Source organism: Polistes fuscatus, unplaced genomic scaffold (genome assembly GCF_010416935.1).
Source record: "Polistes fuscatus isolate 324 unplaced genomic scaffold, CU_Pfus_HIC Scaffold6, whole genome shotgun sequence".
Taxonomy (NCBI): Eukaryota; Metazoa; Arthropoda; class Insecta; order Hymenoptera; family Vespidae; genus Polistes; species Polistes fuscatus.
Window position 1 is genome coordinate 10,232,254 of NW_025113140.1, and position 20,189 is coordinate 10,252,442.

The 20,189-nt window shown below is 36.4% G+C and overlaps 1 protein-coding gene across 6 annotated transcripts in view; it reads right to left on the bottom strand.

Annotated features, from left to right (window-relative positions):
• The window catches only part of LOC122523615, a 163,829-nt gene extending 144,142 nt beyond the window's left edge, over positions 1 to 19,687 (bottom strand). For 3 of the 6 annotated variants that reach the window (XR_006305336.1, XR_006305335.1, XM_043645482.1), the window contains exon 1: positions 18,458 to 19,687. The gene's annotated coding sequence lies outside the window, so the exon portion shown is untranslated. The remainder of the gene's footprint in view (positions 1 to 18,457) is intronic. The other 3 variants (XM_043645480.1, XM_043645481.1, XM_043645483.1) reach the window with 3 other exon arrangements.
• Positions 19,688 to 20,189: the final 502 nt, after the last annotated feature.

Here is a 20,189-nt window from a genome sequence, read left to right on the forward strand (position 1 = left end):
AAAAGAAATAAAAACCTTAGGAAACTTATTTTACTATTGCATATATTAAATATATATATATATATAATATATATTACATATACAATTTTTAAATAGTATGACTTTGCCTTCTCTCTCTCTCTCTCTCTCTCTCTAAGAAAAAATTATTTTATTTTATATTATATTATTTTATTCTATTATGCAATTTAAATGCCTCACCGTATATTGTTTTTCAATATCTATATACACCTGGTATCTCATACTACAATTTCATACACCTGCACAAATTGCATATGTATGTATTATAAAGAGTTGGTATACATTAGCACTTAAGGATTCCAAGAGGCACGCGTATCCACAAGAGTGTTTATAGATACAGCAGACCGCATCAAACATTTATTCGACTGCCATGCAGAGATAGGACTCGGTTTTACCATTGACGTTACTTTTCACTCGATTGCCGTGCGTTTACTCACCCCCTCTTGCCAACTATTTTGCTCTCTCTTGAAAATTCCTCGCAATCTTTAAACGCACACATCACCTTCCTGCCTACATTCTCCAACGATTTCCATTCGATCTACTTCTCAAAAATTCCCTGACTTTTATTAGACGGTAAAATAGAAAAATTCCACTGAGTAAACCTTTTTTTTTTTATTTTTAGGTACTCCCGCAAAGTAAGAAGATAAAATTTATGAAAATGTGAGAAATTTCATATACAAAAATAAAAACAAAATGAAACGACTTACAAACAAATTTCTTTAAAGGTTAGAAATCTAACCGTAAAACTGGGGGGTGGTTCGAATAGGAGAAATTTTTATCAGGACATTGGTACGACGCATGGAAAACGAATAAAAGGATTTATCGAAGAGAAAAATAAGCGACAACGAGTACCATCGAATTTTCCTTTGCCAAATCCATTTGAACCGATGTAGATACTCCACGAAAGACTGTCTGTATTGAAATATTCTCCGATACCAAAGTATTCTTGTGCGTTCACACGTTTACAATCTCTTTCTCACTTCTCCTCCCCCCCCCACCCCTGCCCCCTAACCCTTCTACCTCTCTTTCTCGTTTGGTATCGCTTACCTCAGCAATTTACCATTCCTCTTTTTCTCGACGAGTAGCTACATCGACACCTGAATCATAGAAACGAAAAAGAAAAAGAGAGGCAGATACAAAATCAGTGCACCGGTGCATGCAACGAGAACCCAGCCAATCTCGTGTTACGTTGAATGAATTCAGGTTGGTCTTTTGCTGATTTTACACTATTTCTTCTAACGTCCATCGCGCTTATTCTTCTTCCTTTCTCTTTCTCTCTCTCTCCCTTTATTATTTCGTCTTTTTTTTAAATTTTTCGATTCCTGTCTGACTACATCGTAGATTTTTACTACTGCGAGTATCACCGTCTGACTGTATATCCCAGTTTATACTACTTGAAATGTATCAACATTTTTAGTTATTCCTTATAAATTTCAAATGTCCAGAATCTTGTGGAAAAGGAAAATATATTTATTACAGATAACCGAAATTTTTTGATATCGTAAAACGCAAAACCTTAAAAAATCTCGAATTTAAGAGACACGTGTACTTTATTACCTCCGAATATAAAGCCTCATTTGATAATATTTTGATATCATTTCTACCTGGGCTTGTTACAGAAGGAGAAAAATTCGCAAGTATACTTTCCTTCAATATCGAAAGTTTTTATGCAATTTATTATAATATATGTATATTTCTTTTCGAACGGATTTCGTTGAAAATGTAAATATGCTTAATGATGCGCGTCTTCTCTTTGATGTTTTCCTTCTACCCGTATGCCGCGAATTCGCGTTTCTATTCCAAGCGTAGCGGAATTTCGACCGAACAAAAACTCTCATATGCGTCTACGCGTTCCGTTTGTCAATCCATAAACTAACACACACCCAAATACACACGTGTTCGCGCGCGCGTCCACTCATATATTCCAGCGTAATCGCAGCTTTGTTATATCAAAATGATTCGACGACTTTTTCCAATATTTTTCTTTCGTTCCAACAATTATTCCGTATTTTTCCTTATCGATCGTAGAATATAATGTTAATGTGTAGCACAAAGTTGAATAAATAAAATACATCGCGATTTTTCGTTTGTTTTCGTATAAATGGAAGTAGGGTAAACCCGACGAGGGATGATTACGAGGCTAATTCAAATATTTCTTCGATTCCGTGCACGACGTACGATTTTAAACACGATTATTCGATTCTATTTACGAGAGATAGGTACGTACCCGTGAATAATGAAACGTTACGTTAAAATCGAGTAAACGAGATCGATATCGATCTGTTGATAAAAAAGCGATTCACTCTTCGTCAAAACTACCTACATGCTATTGTATTTTATCGGATCGTTTTTTCACGGGTTGAACGCTAATACTGGATTCGTGAACGAACTTGGTTTATACATGTATACACATACAGATATGTATATGTATACACGTATAGAAACCTCGGACCTCTTCGTGTTTGGCCAAAATCGTTTCGTACGTTAAATGGAACGGCGTTACACAGAAACTGTCTATCATGCGGATCCCAAACGATAGGGGTATACAAACAGCAAGGAAAATAACGCTGGTTTTCTGATATATTTCGCTTCGGTGCATTTCTGTTTAACGTCACACGCGAGCGACGAACATTCCTCTCGGTCCTCGTAAAAATGGAATTGTTTGGACAACGTAGAAAAAAGATAGGACCGTGTAAATGAAGAACCCCACAGACGTTCTACATTCACGACTAACAAATACGATTATATGATCGTGTTTTAAATGTCACCGTTACGTTAACTCGCAAAATTCAAAAGTAGAAAGATCTATTTTTCGTTGTTAAAACTTACAAGTAATTTAGGATAAAGGAAAGACGAATACGTTTATTCGCAATTTCACGTATTCCACGATGAAAATTAAAACCTAACCACAAAGCGTTGCCGTATTCTCGGGTCAAAGCAACGCGTTAGAATCTAACGAAAAGTGAGAAAGGCACGGGAGCGAAAAATATGTGGTTAAATTGCCAGTAACGGTGACCAAACTAAATGTGACAATTATACGGTGGAAAATTATACGATAGTTCGGTGCGCCACTGGTAACACACCTACGAGCCTATCCGCAAAATTTACTGGACGAAAATTATTACGGGCGAATGCCTCGTAGCAGACTGCTCGCGTTCTACTTTTCTACCTTGGCGATTTAATTTCGTATCTCTCGAAAATGTGACGGCGGAATTTTTTAAGAATTTATTAAGCTGATATACGATGCTATTGTTATCATTGTATCATATATATATATGTATAATTTAATCTTTGATAATCTACGAGAGATAACATTTTTGATTAATCATTTTTATTGGCTTACGTTTGTACTATGTGTAGGATTCGTGAAAAAATTGGGCCGTTGGACAGACTGGACCGGGCCTCGAACCCGGATCTTCCGCTTTCCGGGCGACTGCTCTTAACCATTGAGCTATCCAGGGCCCACCGTCCAATCTCCTCACGAACGCCTACTTTAATTTTGGGTTGGAGATGCTCGCATCCCACACATGTGTTTTTATAATCTGTCTCTCTTAGTTTTATTAATTAATTAGTTAATATAAATAATAAATATAAAGTACACGGGGTCGAGGAAATAACATTTGTAAAAGTTTTCGAAAGATCTTTAAGTTAAATAACAATTACAAAAAAAAAAACGTATCATTTCTCCTTTACTTGAAAGCTCGCGAATACGAGAAGGAAGAATAGAAGGGTCGCATCCCTTTTCCAAAAGTCAAAGTTGTTTGAAGACGTCTTTTAGGGGGAAAGATAGAGGTTGGAGGACAATCTCAAAGTCTCGGTTCTAAGTTTCAAACGACCGACTTTGTCCGCCGCCGTAGTCGTCGATCGCAAGACTAAGAGATCGTACCGTTTTAAAGGGAAAACGAGGACACGAGAAAGTTTTTGAATGGTTTTCATCGTCGTCGTCGTCGTCGTCGTCGTCGTCGTCGTCGTCGTCGTTTCATTCTACGACAGGTTATCGTTGAGTAAAGTGCGAAATCAAAACTATCGATGAAGTTTCCGATTCATCGTGAAACAAAGAGTACAAACCAATGTAAGATTGGTTGACCTAAGTTAGTCATTTCTTCAGATGTTAGGCCGATATTTATTGAAAATTCTACGTGCCACAGGTGTTTAGTACTATCTCTCTCTGTATATATATATATGTGTAAAATGAAAGAAAAGAAAAGAAACACGCGCACAGTGAAAGGGAAAAAGAAATAAAGAAGAAAATGAATAATTTCGTAGGGAAAAGAAAAGAGAAAAAGGGAACGCACATTTTCCGTTCGACTATTCACGAGAACGGGAGAAAAATTACGTTCCCTTGTGCCCATTTTCGCGCATCCTCGGAGTAAAGTTTAGCGAAAAAAAGTTACCAAAGTGGATCCTTCTTCTTTCGTTATATGATCTTTTCGAAACTCTCCGAGCGTTGGGATCTCTTGAAAACTCATTTCACGATCGGCAGTGTCATTTTTGTTCTCGAATATTCGCGGCCAACGCGGTGAGAAAAAATAATGTGAGAAAGAGAGAGAGAGAGAGAGAGAGAATGAGATAGAAAGAAAGAGAAAGATAAAGACTAACTAATGTAAGTGAGCAAAAATAGTTAGTGGGAAGGGAAGAACAGTTGTGCGGAAAGAAGCATTTTATGCTAACGATGTCGAAAATTTTTCTCGCTTCGCTTACCATTCGTTCCAGGGACTAAAAAAACTCCGATAGAAAATTTTCTTATAGTTATCAAACGTTAAAGCACGTTCTTTATTTTAAAAGATATTTAACATAATAAAAATGAAATATCTAACTCTTGGGATTTCAACGAGAAATCGATTCGGTTTTGAATGTGCGAACCACAATTAAGGGAGAGAGAGAGAAGGAGAGAAAGTTAGGTATGTTGAGAATGATATGCGAAAGAATTTATTTCGTTAGCCAGTGGTGTCCCTTCTAGCCATGCATCAAAAGTCACCGCCATCAATGTTCGACGAAACATACGCGGGAATATCATAGGAAGCACTCATCCATCTCGATCCCGTGCGAAGCAATTAAACGTGTACCATCGTAGTAGTCTGCTGTGTGACGAGAACGAGAGAATTTGTTTGCGGCTTGAAATCCATACGTCCCGTGGACGCGCGACGACGTCCCTGGAAAATTTCTGTGGGGTGCGGTTTATCGTCGACAACACAATGCATTCTATGAGATCCAACGTCATGACTGAAAATCACAAAACATTCTCAAACTATATAAGAAAGAAAATTAATAACTCGATATCATACTCGAAAACGAATATACGTATTGAATCGTATTGATAGAGCTTTCACAAAAAAATTAAAATCATTAATTAAACGCAACACGGAACGTATATCATTTGGTTGGTTTTAATTTTAAAACAAAAACCGTGTTGTTTTACCTAATTTATTTCATTTTTTTTTTTTCATACTCCTCGCTTTTTAATAAACCAACGTTGCGAAACATTGTAAAAAAAGAAAAACGAAAAGAAATACAATTATACCCGAGAGAAGTTTCTTGTTTTTATATACGAAAAAATCTGCAAATTAAATTTAACCAATTTCAGATTATCAAGGTTTAATAGCTCTCCGCATAATTTAACACCAATTATACTTCGATCCAAATGTCTGCCGTAATTTCTATATTATTCTTGTTTTAATGTATAAATATTTTTTTAAATGCAATTTGCACCTACACACCTCGAATCTACAAGGTAAAAGAGAAATGATTATACTTTTGGTACGCGCGACAAATGTTGCTTAGCCGTTCTAAAATACACATGAATTAACACCAGGCAGATAAACTAAACTAGGAAACTACAAGTAATTCGTTGTACATTATCGTAACGCACGAGTGCCCTCATACACGCTTCTAGTAGATAGATGTTTGCATTTCCCGTAGTTTTCTACCGAAAGTAGTAAACGTTACTAAATTGTAATCCACGTCTATCTATATCACTAATTCTTTTTTTGTCTCTTTCTACCGCGTAAATAGAAGTAAGCAATTAAACGCGGGGTATTGGGCAAACCGTCTCTTGTTAGGATTTGTTCGTCACCATGTAACTTGCAACTAATGCAATTAATGCAATAGGGTCGTTGAATCAAGATAGACGATCTCGATACGCCGTTGCATTATCGAGTTTTCCGAAAAAGTACGAAACTAAATCGAATCCTAACCGGTAATAAGTAGAACACACACACAGGAGTCAATCTAGTTCGATCTAGAAGAGGAAAATTAGATAGTTCCGATAAGCATTATTGTTACATCAAGTAGAAACAAGCAATTCCCGTTAGTAGAGAAGTTTAAGTGACGAGATCGTTTGGAGAAAGCAAGTTAGGGTAATTTCAAATGAAAAGCCATAAAGAGAGAAAGAGAAGGTACGTAAGGGAAAGTTGTTTTAAATCGTTGGGTTTAACGAACGTTGGAAGAAATAGGTTGTCGAGAAATGTAACATGTTTTGGAGACTAAACTGGGCCTGCTCGCGTTCGGGATGATGTTCTAATTACTGTTATCTACTTTACTCGCAGAACGACACGCTATCAAGCAATTTGTATTCCAGACTGCCAAGAGTGCTACGTAGAGACCTGGTGGTAGTGGTGGTGATGGTGAGAAGAGCTTTCTGAGAGGGTGGTAAGGCACGCGCGAGCACACACTCGGTGGATGGAAAACGAACGAGATGGTAAACCCCTGCTGGAATCACCTTCCCCACCTCTTCTCTCTCTCTCTCTCTCCATCTCCTTCTCCTTCTTCTTCTTCCTCTTCTTCTTCTTCTTCTTCTTCTCCTCTACCTTTCACCGCTTCCTCGACTGATTCTGAATGCGGGACACAACGATCCTCGGTAATGTTCAATGGCAAAATTATGCGAGTAGAACCTTACGGGACGAAACGAGATGCGTCACGGAAAGTTCTTTAGACTTGGAGCGTTCGTCGGGCGATTAGCAATTCGGCAGATGTTCTTGGAAGTTTGAGCACAGATCGAGGTCGATGACTTACTTAATTAACATATCCCGTCGACGACGAGAACAGGGACGACGAATGGCTCCTTCATCGACTTCCTCTTCTCGTTCCTCTATCGAGAGCTCGTGTGTCTTTTCAACGTTCCTGCTGAACACAAGATCTTGAAATCTAGAACTTTACTTGGTAATTTAAGGCTTTACTTTATCTTCCCTCGATTTAACTCATTTATTGCAATAATATACTTTATCTTAATTACTTTCTTTTATAACAATAAGTAATGTTTTTATAATTTATATGTATATATATATATTAATAAAATTAACTTAATATATATATATTTTCGTAATAATTATTTATCTAAATCTTGTATTAACTTTATGATATATAAAATAATCAGTGATTGATCAGTTAAAGACCACGTTAAAACTTATATCATATATACGTATATTATATTCATGCACCGATATTTAATTTTAAACACAATTACGTATAAATGTATAATATCACGTCTCGTTCATATTCTCGTAAACACGCATATCATTCTAAACAATAGTCCACAATGAAACGTGCTCGTTTGCCTCTAAACACGTACTACCGACCTATTATATTTGCTCCAAACGATAAGATAGGATACCGACGTTGCAGAAAATAGCTTCCTGATTACTCGAGGCACTTTAACTCTTCACTGTTCGCAAATCACCCCACTAATTACCGATCCATATTTTAAGAACCTAAATTTCCCTCAGAGTTTTCTACAAAAAAAAGAAAAAAAGAAAGAGATAGAAAAAAGTTATTCGATAATTTCGTTCGGAATGGATTTCAATTGTTTAAACTAAAAATAATAAATTTCTAAATACTATTTCGAATATAATTAATCAATGATAAAATTTATATTCGAATTATTTGAAAAAAATAATTATTATCGGGATGTAAGAAAAAATATAAAAATAATATTTTGTTCGATCTTTGAACGATGAAAAGTATTTGGCGTTTAAATTTTGGACAAAAACAAATTCGTCTCTTTTTTTTCGAACACCTCAATCTCGTCCTCGTTGTTAAGCGTTCCTGACGCGATAAGAAGGAGAGAAAATAAAGTAAAATGCTGGCGATTATAGGCGTCTATTGTCTCGTAACTCGGAGTGGTTTTGTGCCGGTGGCACGTATTTTCGAGCACGAGGAGAATTACAAGCGGAGCGTGAAAGAAGTAGAGCTACCACCGAGAACGAAGCTGCGAGACAAAGAGCAAGAGTAAGAGAGAGAGAGAGAGAAAGAGAGAGAGAACTGACAACGTAAAACGAAGGAAAGGCGGGCTGTTTCGGAGGGTGAAATTTATATAGGTTGACCCCTACGATCACGATACAACTTGCTAAGGAATACTTTCTTTTAAAAAAAATAAAAAAATAAATAAATCAAATTTGATATAAGCTATAAAAAAATTTATGTTCGTGCACACCAACGTGCGTTTATTCGAAAGAAAATTTATACGAACGATATTGTTAAATATTAACAAAAAAAAATAGTTTAATTCCGTTAAAATAATGCGAAATCGGACAATTCCCATGTCAAATGTATTTGTGAAAATGTTGATCGAAGGATTTAGATAATTTAATGGATAGATCATTCAGTCCAACGACTCAGTTTTTTTTTCAAGAATTCTTTAATAATTCGTCTTAAAAGAATGTTTTATTATTTTTTTTGTCTTATACGTCACCTCTAACGCACCACTGCGTACTAATTTGTTTCAAGATATGACAAAAGTTAACGACTCTCTCTCTCTCTCTCTCTCACTCTAACGCACATTTAATATTCTTTTTTTTCTCCTCTCTCGTTCCAACTAATATCATGAGCGCGTGTATAAGCGTATATTTTTTTAACATATTGCGCGAGAAAAAAAAAAGTACACGCATATTCCAGCCTTTATATCGCTTTTAGACGAAGTGCATCTCATTTTTTCAACGCCTTTCGCCGGGGCTACGTTATTCGGACGAAATACGATACAAAGGTCGGTGTTGCCAAGGTGACCCAAGTATCGTTTTATCATAGTTCGAATGAGAGTGAGAAAATTTAGCAGAAATTATTACGTCACCTAGTTTAAATAACAGAAATATTAACTTTATTATACTCGTCGTTTGTCTATAGTTAAAAAAAGTGACCTGATATATTTTGTTAATTAAATTAAACTTCATACCTATACTGTTTTGGTAGTCTTTGAAATCGCTGATACGAAATTTCTGTGATATTATAATAATTAATGAAATGCTTTAAATCGTCGTTCGGTTTGTGTTATTATTATTATTATTCGTATAGTGAGCTTTTCTTTGTTCGAGCAAACATGTCGACCGATCGATTTAAATTTGTTCCCTTATTATAAGTAAAATAAATCGTACTTCGTTGAAATATTTATAGATATCCAGTAGGATTCGTAACTCTGACCTTTTTGTCAGAATAAAATATTTCAAATGTCTCATGATTAATAGAAAAACAATATTACAGAAAAAGGGTATAGGTGGTATCCAGGCAGTTTTAGTGAAAACGAATTTATTCAAATTCCATATTCCAGGACCAATGAATAATCCCTACTATATTCGTATCACGTATGAAATCATTATTTTATACGTATCATTTATATGCAAGTGTACATCCCTTTGGGAGAAAGCATTTGGGAAATTTATTTACGTTTCAAATATTAATCTTCAATTTCCTATTGTGCGACTGATTCGATTAAACCGTTTTCTCACTAGTAGAAAGGAATACAAAAGGACGTCAACGTTTTGGGAAAGCTCGCGGTTGTCGTGAAAAAAAAAAAAGAAGATAAAAAATATTTAACGGATAGGCAGGGAAGAAGTGAAATAACTCGGAAGATGTTAACCGTTAAAAACTTTTTCCTGTCGAAGTTCTTCTAACGTAACGCCGTCGTCTCGCGAGATTCAACGAGCAAAGTCGACTGTAATGAAACTAGGTGCCGTTCTAGATAAAGAGAAAGAGAGAGAGAGAGAGAGAGAAATGAAAACGGTTGAAATGAAGGAAGAGTAAGAAGGAAGGGAAGGAAGGAAAAAAAAGAAAGTAGTAGTATAAGGAATGGTAGAAGTGGTGGTTGTGAAGTTGTTGAGGGTGGCAGAGTGGGGGGGGGGGGTTGGTAGATTTACGTCGTAAAAGAATGAAAAGAGAGAAAGCAGAAGTGGAATGCGCGAGCACTCGGGGAATTCTTGTTCTCGCACATATGAGCTTCTTCTATATATAAATATATATATAAATTTATATATATATGTACGTATGTGCGGTATTCCATTCGCGATTCGCGACCTTACCATTCCTGACTCGGCACCATTTCGAGCAATCCCCGTTGACGCGCCTATTCGTTGATGCGTACTCAAACGTTCTTCCATCGCAAACCTAATCGGTTAATCAATGAGTTGATTATGCCACACCGATATATTATATTCATTCGTAATTAGACTTAAAATATTTTGAAAAATTCCAAATTTCCACCCGTGCATTTTAAATTACACCACTCGATGGCGAAATGACGTTGATATCGTACTATAATTTTTTGTTCAATTTTAATTAGATTTTTGGATTTAAAATAGACGATTTAATAATATTATTATTTGTTATTTTGAATTTTATCATGCTTAAATATTGCATGCTCCGATATAAATAGAGAGAATAATAGTTTATTTAAAATTTATATTCGAGTTGATCATCGGTATCGTTTAAAAATCTCTTCATACTTTTCAACTTGAGTACTACTGAAACAACAACTTGCAGCCTTTTTTGGTTTTTCATCGTGTGTTCGAGATACTAGAAACTGACAATGTAACATCATCTCGTTAACCATTTTGACTACGTTTTTATTACACGCATAGTAGGCCTTTTTAAATGAAACGTATCATGTCAAAATAGTATGCGTTAACAAAATGTAGAGTCCATTTGTTTTCAATTTAAATGCATCCCCATGCATAATTCATTCTATTTATAATTGAGTATGTACGTTTTTAAAGTCGTTATATTTCTTGGATAGTTGGAACGGAATCCCTGCTGCCGCATAGCAGAGCCACAGTATGAAAGAAGAGAAGAGATCGAGGGAAAGAAAAATATCGAAGAAAAATAGAGATAGAGAATTCGCCGAAAGTCAGCAACCACTAGGACGGACGGACCGACGGACGGACGGACGGACCTAACGAAAAAGAAAAGTCATACTGAAATATACGTGCCCGAGAGGTTCAAAAGTTAATAAATGTGAATCTAGGCAATAAATGGAACAGAACCTGAATACATTTTCCTCTTTTCTTTTGTGAACGTGAATCATTTTAAGTTTAAACTAAGTTAAAGAAAGAAAATTTTTCAAGTTAAATGCGTCACCGTGATTTCGCGTGTATTTTTCGTTGATTTCAAATAAATCTTCTCGGTTTTATTTATTCCTATTATTCTATTTTTTTTTTCTTTTTTTCTAAAATAACGCAATAAAAAAACAAACCACGGAAGTGTGTGAGAGAAAAGAGAGAGATAGAGAGAGAGAGAGAGAGAGAAATAACGAAAGAAAAGAGAGGAAAAAAACAATTAAAAGGGAATGAAACGTGCTGCGGGTGACGTATGAGAGGAGGCGAAAGAAAACCGAATAAAAGGGGAATTGTGTGCGAAACGTGATAGAAAGGAAAAAAATAGTAAACGCGAAATCGATCTAGCGAAACTTCGTTAAAATGGCGTTAGCTCTCGCACTCTAAATAATTTTCTCCATCGTACATACATTATGCGACGCTATGAGAAGGCTTGAGCCCCCCCCATTGCGTTGTGCAAACCCTGAAATCCATGCAATGCGATTCGTACGCGGTGCGTTTAAAACACGCTTCGTTAAATTTGTGACTAGCGTGTGTTCGCTTACTATGACCTATCGGATAGAGTGCTGCTGCGCATACCGGACGCATAAAAGCGCTCGTTAAATATTATATTCGAAGAGTGAGCTTTTCTAATTGTACATACATTCACTCAGTGAGAGATATCCAAACGAGTTGCAGTTCGGTGAAAGAAAAAAAAAACAAAAAACTAATTAAATTATATCCAACAATTTTTTATCCAGCGAGAAATAAATATAATACAGATAGTAAATTTAACGAATTATTCAATTACGCGAATTCGTTGATTTATTTTTCGCTATGAAAGTAATTTTAAAGTCACCGAAATCATTTCTCCCGAAAGTTCTTCGAACTATCGGTTGGTTATAAAGCAAACGTTATTTTTGTCAAACGAGAAAAAGCGTGCGAGTGAGAGAGAGAAAGAGAGAGAGAGAGAGAGAATGAGAGAGAGAGAGAGAGAGAAAGTGAAGAAGAATAAGAAAAGGCCGCAGTAAATAAAGTCCCTGGGCTCGAAGCCAATATCAGCTTTGGCATTTTCCGCGTCTTGATTATGGATGCTTGGCACTTGGATCCTACTTTATTATCGGATCTATATAACTCTTTAGATCAATTTTCCGAGGCTAAACGGATTACTGTGCCGCAACGAACTTTTAAATCGCTATTGCATCCAGCAGATATTGGATCTTTAATTAGTGAACGTAAGTAAGTAAACTCGTGAAATATCATTGACCGGCTGTTATAAAACTTTAGAGTTTATCTTAAAATAAGTATCCTTTCTCTCTCTCTCTATCTCTCTCTCTCTCTCTCTTTCTCTCAGCTTCATTTGAAATTGCCTGATATCCGATTCTAATATCGGCAACATCTGCCGGTGGTTTAAAAATCGATCGTCTAGAAAAAAAAGGCCTTTTTTCCTCATCAAGAAGGAAATATCATTTTGAAGGGAAAAATCGATTATCGAGATCGTAGATTAGCCGGATAGAAATAGGCTAGAACGAATTTTTCGGTATTGATCGTCACAGTACACGCATCGCCAACATTAATACGAAGATCACACGAGATTGCGATTTGCTATCTCGTTCTCTCAATGCGTCCAATTTTCGTATCCTGATATTGCTTGTGCATCGCGACAATACGCGATAGGATAAAGAGATAAAGAGTGAGAGAGAGAGAGAGAGAGAGAGTGAGTGAGAGAAGAGCAGCGTGGCACGCGTCAAAGAAAATCGCGATCCCGTCTATCCGTGAACCGTAATATGTGCTGTGATACGTTGCCATTTCGTTCAGGTATGATTGATTACCGCGAATAAATTACGGAGTCGCGCAAATTTGCGAGACGTCTATCGGGGATCGAACGAAACGAATCGTCAAAGTAGTAGCCTCGACGCGATTTTGCCACGATCGATCGATCGATCGTTCCGGTAACGTTCTAACGGGGAAGAATAATTTTTCAAACGGAAATTACGATGGCTAGTTGGTGCGATTCCTCACCCTTCGTTATCTTCCTCGATCAAAAATTAAGAGGTTAATATAATTCTGGAACTCGATTAACGATCAAGATAATATATTATTTATTCGTTGTTTTTTTTTTTTCAACAAATTTCATACAATTTTCAAAACTAGTTCACGAAACTAAAACAATTGAACTATTTCGTTTAAGACTACGTACAACGAAATATGAACTGGCTCATTTTCTTTCTTTCATTCTTTCTCTCCCTTTTCCTATAGGCTAAAATTGCAGGAAAAAGAAGATTCGCCCGAAGTACAAAATCACCGTGCTATAAAGTACAAGTACAAACCCAAGTAGTCTATACGTATACGTAAGAGCTATGGTATATTTGCTGGCGATTCGCAGAAAATGCTCGGGTTGTTTGTTCCCTTCCATATAACCCATCGTGCTCTCGGCACCACTCGTCGCTCACCACTTTCCCCATTGAGCTATCCCATAGCAACAATTCTGGTCGCAGATCGCGAAGCAATTTCATTCTCACCGATCGATCGAACTGCAATACGTATACATATACCTACGTATGTTGCAACAACGGATGTGCGACTTGTGCGAGAGTGAGAGTGAGAATGAGATAAAGAGAGAGAAAGAGAGCAAGAGACGAGTGGGAAGTGGTGGTAGGGTGGGGGAAGGTGGGGAAGAAGTGGGAACTCGGTGCACCTCGCGAACACCGAAAAGGTCATAAGCTTCTAGTACGAGAGAGATACATAGATAGATAGATAGATAGAGAGAGAGAGAATCCTATCCATAGTTAAACTCAAACTACATTGTACACCAGCATCGCCGATTGCTGATATTCTCCAGTGCTTCCTCCGTATCAGTGTAGTCGTCTAATCGTACGTACCTATCGGGAACAGATTAAAGGGGAAATGATCGTAACTACGGGGATCGAGAAGTTCAAGTGCTAGAGACAGAGAGGGAAAGGACGAGGGAGAAGGGATGAGAGAGTTAGAGAGTGAGAGAGAAAGAGAAAGAGAACACGACTATTCCCTAGCTCCCATAAATTATGTCAACCTCGTCGAGTATGCAAACGCAATCACGAGTACTTTGCGTCTGCTCGACCTTCCAACGTTGATACATGCCAAACGAGACGTCGAGAAAAGAAATGACGGGCGACAGGCAAGAGTAATTTGTTGCGAAAGGTGCAACACATTTTTTCTTCTTCCTCCTTCACCCCCGAACCACCCATGCAACCCCTTCCAACTATACTCATCACATCGACCAACCTAATAAGTCAATTTTTCCCAACGTCTCGGAGTAGTTCCATCGCTCGGCTCTTTGCGAGATAAATGTTCTTTAAACTTTTCTTTTCTTCATATTCTTCTTCTTCTTCTTTTTCTTCAATCTTCCTTTTCATTATTCTTTACTTCTTTCTATTCTTCTTCCTCATGTTCCGCTTTGGGTATAGTAAGATTATTCTCTCCTTTTTTTTTTTTTTACTTCCACTTAAGACCTCGAAATAAAGAGTTGAGATTAACGGGTTTTTCTTCCCCTCCAAAATGTCCGGTCTTCTTTTTCTTCTCGTCCGTATTCTATTTTTCTTTCATTTTCATCTTTCTTCTTCCTCTCTCTCTCTCTCTTCTTTTTTCATCAGTCATTAAGGTCTCTTTTCTATTTTCTTTCTCTTTTTACTATTTTTTTTCTATGCTTAGCTGTTTCTTCTCGCGCTCAAATGTGTACAAATCTTTCGAGAAAATAAATCTTTATTTAATATCATATATTATTTTCATCGTATATTATTTTATATATCGAGTCATTCATTAACTTCGTTAGATATCAAGTTGGTCATTCAGTTTGGTGGAAAATAATGCACACGTGACGCGCAGAAAATGCATTCTTGCGATGATGCCACATTACTGTCCATGGAAATAATCCTGCTCACCAGGCTGTTCCTATCGTTTCTTCTTTAATTATTTTCTTTTCTTTTTTTTTTTTAAGAGAGACACCAAAAATTGGATCGAACAAACGAACGAACGAACATTATTACATTTAATTATTACTTGACCGATCTAACCAACCCTACGCACGCGTACTTTTATCGTTTAGCAAACTTCATAGATTTTTATCAAATTTTATATTTCTAAAATTATATATTAACTAACAATTAATTATTCCTAGTAAATGTATTCTCATTTACGATATATATAGCTTTACAAAAAAAATTTTTTTTCCAATCATTTAAAGAACACAAAGAATTCCCTTAGAACGTTTAGACTTTTATTTACACCATGACAAATCGATCTTGTCTTTAGATCATTGATCAGTCCCGATACTAATTGGTTTCTGTCTTCGATCGGTGATAAGTTAATGGAAGAGCTACCCTTCGACCTAATGCAATCGATCACTGGAATCCTACGACTTTAATACAAATAAGTATTTATATATATGTATATTCTTTGCTTGTGAAATTTCAATAAAAATATTCAGGATTTTCGTCAAAAAAAAAATATATTTTTAAGGATTTAAAATCAATTAATATCTAATCATAGGATCTCAAAATATTTGTTATATAAATACACGATCGAATGAAACAAAATGAATTATCGCTTATCAATTTCGAATGATCGAAAAAGTTGAAAATTTTATAGAAAGACGTTTAACGCGTTTCTTTAGAAACAATGGAACAAAGTAAAACATAGAAAAAGTGAAAGAGAGTTCATCGTAAAAGTAAAGAAAACGGGAAAATGGAATCCCAATGGTCAATTAGAGAAGGATATCGCTTGGCAAGAAGGAAACTTTCCTGCACTTGTGTCTCGATCGCATCGTATAAGACGTTTTAACGCTCGACCATGCAACTGGACGGCCAATTACTCGAAACGAGAAACTATTCTGCCAAAACGACGAAGACTCCGTCGTCGTTTTCTATCCTATATTGTTTTATTTCTTATCCATCGTGAAAAATCTTTCATAAAACTTGGTCGATCTCGAAGTCGTTCAGAATTTATTTTTAACTCGCGACGTGTCTTTTATTAGCACATCATAGATATTGACTCCAAATAATAGTATTTATTTCATTTTGTGCTAGGTTATAAACAGAATCGTGTATCTATATATATATATTTTCTATCTAGTAAGAGAGGAACAGGGGATGTGGGAGGAAGTAAAAATCGAAGATCATTAATTCAGTACGCGGCCATTTATTTCGAACGAACGAATATCGAATAAGAAGGACGACGATTCGGACTTGGGAAGTTTATGCGTGATGTCGTTGGAATAACAAATATCGGTAGGACCGAATATTCGATAAGGAAATAAAAGCGACGAAGAATATACTTCTCGCACGGGAAAGAACTGAAATCGAAGTCTTTTCAGTTTTTCATAAAAAAAAAAAATAAAACTCCTCGTTTATTTCCTCTCTCTCTCTCTTACCGAATTTATCTTTCTTTTTATATATTTTACTACTAACAATAAAAAAACATAGAAATATGAAAGGGAATATATTAAATTAAATCCTAAGAAATATAGATTTGTTTTTCAGCGATATTAAGGAATAAAAATTAATCGGCAGAAATCGGTAGCAATTAAAATCCGTGAATATTTCTATGAAATAAGAGTATGTTCAAAATTGACAATTTAATCTACTTATCGAAAGTAGAAAACAAAACCGAATACTTACGTTATTATACATGGCTAATATCAATCTAGCGGAAAGAATGCGATTGGCAACATATACAGGGTGGAAACATTGTGTACAGGCTCAACCGTAGTCGATCACTCACTCAGCTTTCGCTCCGATTTCCGACATTGACGAATTCACGCTGCTTACAAAGCTGACACACATATATAATATATATGTATAGCATATATAATATACACTATGTATTTGGTACCATGTATATATTATACGGGAAAGAGAGATCACAGCGTACATATTCAATGCGTGCAAAGGTTAATGCGAGAGAGAAACGCACGATTAATCATTAGGTACTTTGACAAAGGGAACGCCCGCCAAATTTTAACGCCTTCCAAGTTCTATTTAAAAGCTTTACACAGACAAAGAGAAAGAAAAAAAGAGGGAGACACAGAGAGAGAGAGAGAGAGAGAGAGAAAATAAAATAATTTTTGTGAACGCGCATATATATTAAAATTATGTATATTTATAAGCAACAGATATTTTCTTTCCTCTCGAAAAACATTTAAACAGTTAAGTATTGAAAAAAAGGAATCAAAACAAGTAAAGTTTAAGTTCCTTGACCTAGACTATCAAGTACGACTTATACGAGACAAGGATGAAAAGTAAAAAATGGGATTGAAGTTATTCAACCCCATTTGCTTACACCATTCGAAATGTGGAGAAATGGCGAAGTGACACTCACATCTAAACATATACCAATAATATTAATATACCTACATTTGTATACACACACACACACACACACACACACACAAATAAAAAGAGGAACAGAGATAGAGAGAAGATAGGAAGGAGGGGACACAACTGTCGATTTTATTCGTCGAGTTCTTTTGAAAAGTTTCGAAAGCGGAAGAGTAAGGTTAGGGGTGGGGGGGTGCGAGGAAGGCTCTCGACTTTTAAAACTTGTACGAACATTCGCTTGCCCGCCCAAATCTACTAGCAAGTTCCAGACCGTCACGAGAGGGCTCCGAGCTAGCGCGAAGGCTTTCGACACTCGACGTTTCCGCCCACACCGTTAAAAGCTCGTTCGAAACTTCTATGCCAAGATATTTTTTTCGAATTTCTTACTTCCCCTAAACCTAACGGCTAGTACCGAATTCTCTGTAGTTATTTGATTATTAGATTATTATTATTATTATTATTATTATTATTATTATTATTATTATTATTATTATTATTATTGTTATTGTTATTATTATAGAATTTATAATATTTATATAATATATCAGATTTTCGTAAGAAAACAATCTCGTTTGATGGAATATTGACTTAGGTAAAACGATCTGAACGAGTTTATCGAAAGTATCACTCGTGGAAGTTAAAAATCATAGTCTTTGTATCGACAAAAAAAAATTAATAATAGATTTCATGTACAGTGAAGAAGATTGTATTGAATATTAGAACGAAGTGATAGTAGTGGTATTAGAATAAACCGAAATCGTGCAATCAAGGATGAGAAACATGCGATTTATTTACCTTTAATGGATGGTCTCTCTCTTTCTCTCTTAAGGTACCAGCGTTGTCGATTCGCTGTCGGATTCCACTTCGTCCATCACACGGTAAAAGACAGATTTCTTCACCAATATATTTGGAAAATTTCTCGATGATAGAGCATCAGCTTTCGTGCTATAGAAAATGTTTGTTACCGAGTAGGAGGAGTAGTAGGAGGAAGAGGAAGAGGAGAAAGGGGAGGAGTTCACTTTTGTCGTCGGTACGGATTTTCGTAAAACGAATTGTTGTTGGTCTATCGTCGAACTTTCATAAAGGTGCGTCTCTTTTGCGCGCGCGTTACCGCCCTCTTCTCGTTCTCCAACCACCCCCCTTCCTTTCCTCCGTTACACTCTTTCTTCTTTCTCACTCGTGCTTTCGATCTTTCACATCGTTCCTTCCTTCCTTCCTTCTTTCTTTCTTCTTCCTTCCTCTTCCACTTCTCCTTTTGTCCTTCACTTACTTGGTCCACCTGGTTGATAAAATCAATTTCGAAATATCAAGTATTTAGTCTTTTTTTTTTTTTATTCTCTTCGTATTTGTTTCTATCTCAAGTTCTTTTTAATAGACACGTTCTCAACTGACCCACCAACAAAATCATATCCCTTTCCACTTGAGAAATATTATTATACTAATTAGATTCCTCGAACACTTCTGTTTATCCTTACGAACTCTAACTCGATTACCAGTTATCCCAACAATTTAACAATCCTACGAATGTAATCGATACCGAGCACGAAACTTACTTACTCAGTCCGAATACACTATACACAAACTTTTAACATCTATCAGTTTTTTCCACGTGCTTGAGAGACAAATAATTCACTACTGATATTAGACCATGGATATGGATCCGATTAAAATGTTTTTCCAAAGCACGTGTACGTGCTGTGTGTACCAGCCCAGTTCGATTCCAACGAAACCAGTCCAGTCCAATCCAAATTTAGAATTTTTCTTTTTTTATCCGATGATATGAAACGAAAAAAACAAAACAAACAAAGCAAAGAAACAAAGAACAAAAATACTGTCGCCAAAATTCGTGTTGATCGTAAAATAAGTGGGAAAGAAATATGACAAAGGGAGATATGACGAGACGAATGACGTAGAATTCGTAGATGAAGATGATGATTTGGAAGTTGGAAAAAGGGCCCCGTTCGAAAAGCAAAGATACTACAATCTCGCTCACGAGGCGCAGCGCTCTTCGCAAGGGGCGCGGCGTAACTGAGCTTGGCGAACCAACCCTCGTCGTCTCTCTCTCTCTCTCCCTCTATTCCTCCCTCTCTTGCCCTCTCTCTATCTCTCTTTAGTTATCCTCACCCTTCCGTCTCATTCCTCCCACCCTGTCGTCCCGTTCGGTAACGCTTTCCCACTCCGACGCAGTTTCCACCACCACCACCCTTTTTCATCCCTTCTTCTACCTTCTACTCTCACCTTTCCGCGTGTTTCTCTCTCTCTCTCTCTCTCGTTTCTTTCTTTTTCCTTTCTTTCTTTCTATCTATCTTTCTTTCTCTCTCATCCCCTCCATCTTTATCTCTCTTTCTCTCTCTCTCTCTCAGATTTCAACGCCTTCTCCATCTCACTTTTTCTTTCGCGCGTGTATGTATGCTCGTGTTTTTTTTCCTATTTTTTCTTTTTTTCTTTTTCATCATATGCGAAAGAAAAAGCGAGATAATATAAGAGCAAGCTTCGTTTCTCCCTAGTTCTCTCTCTCTCTTTATTT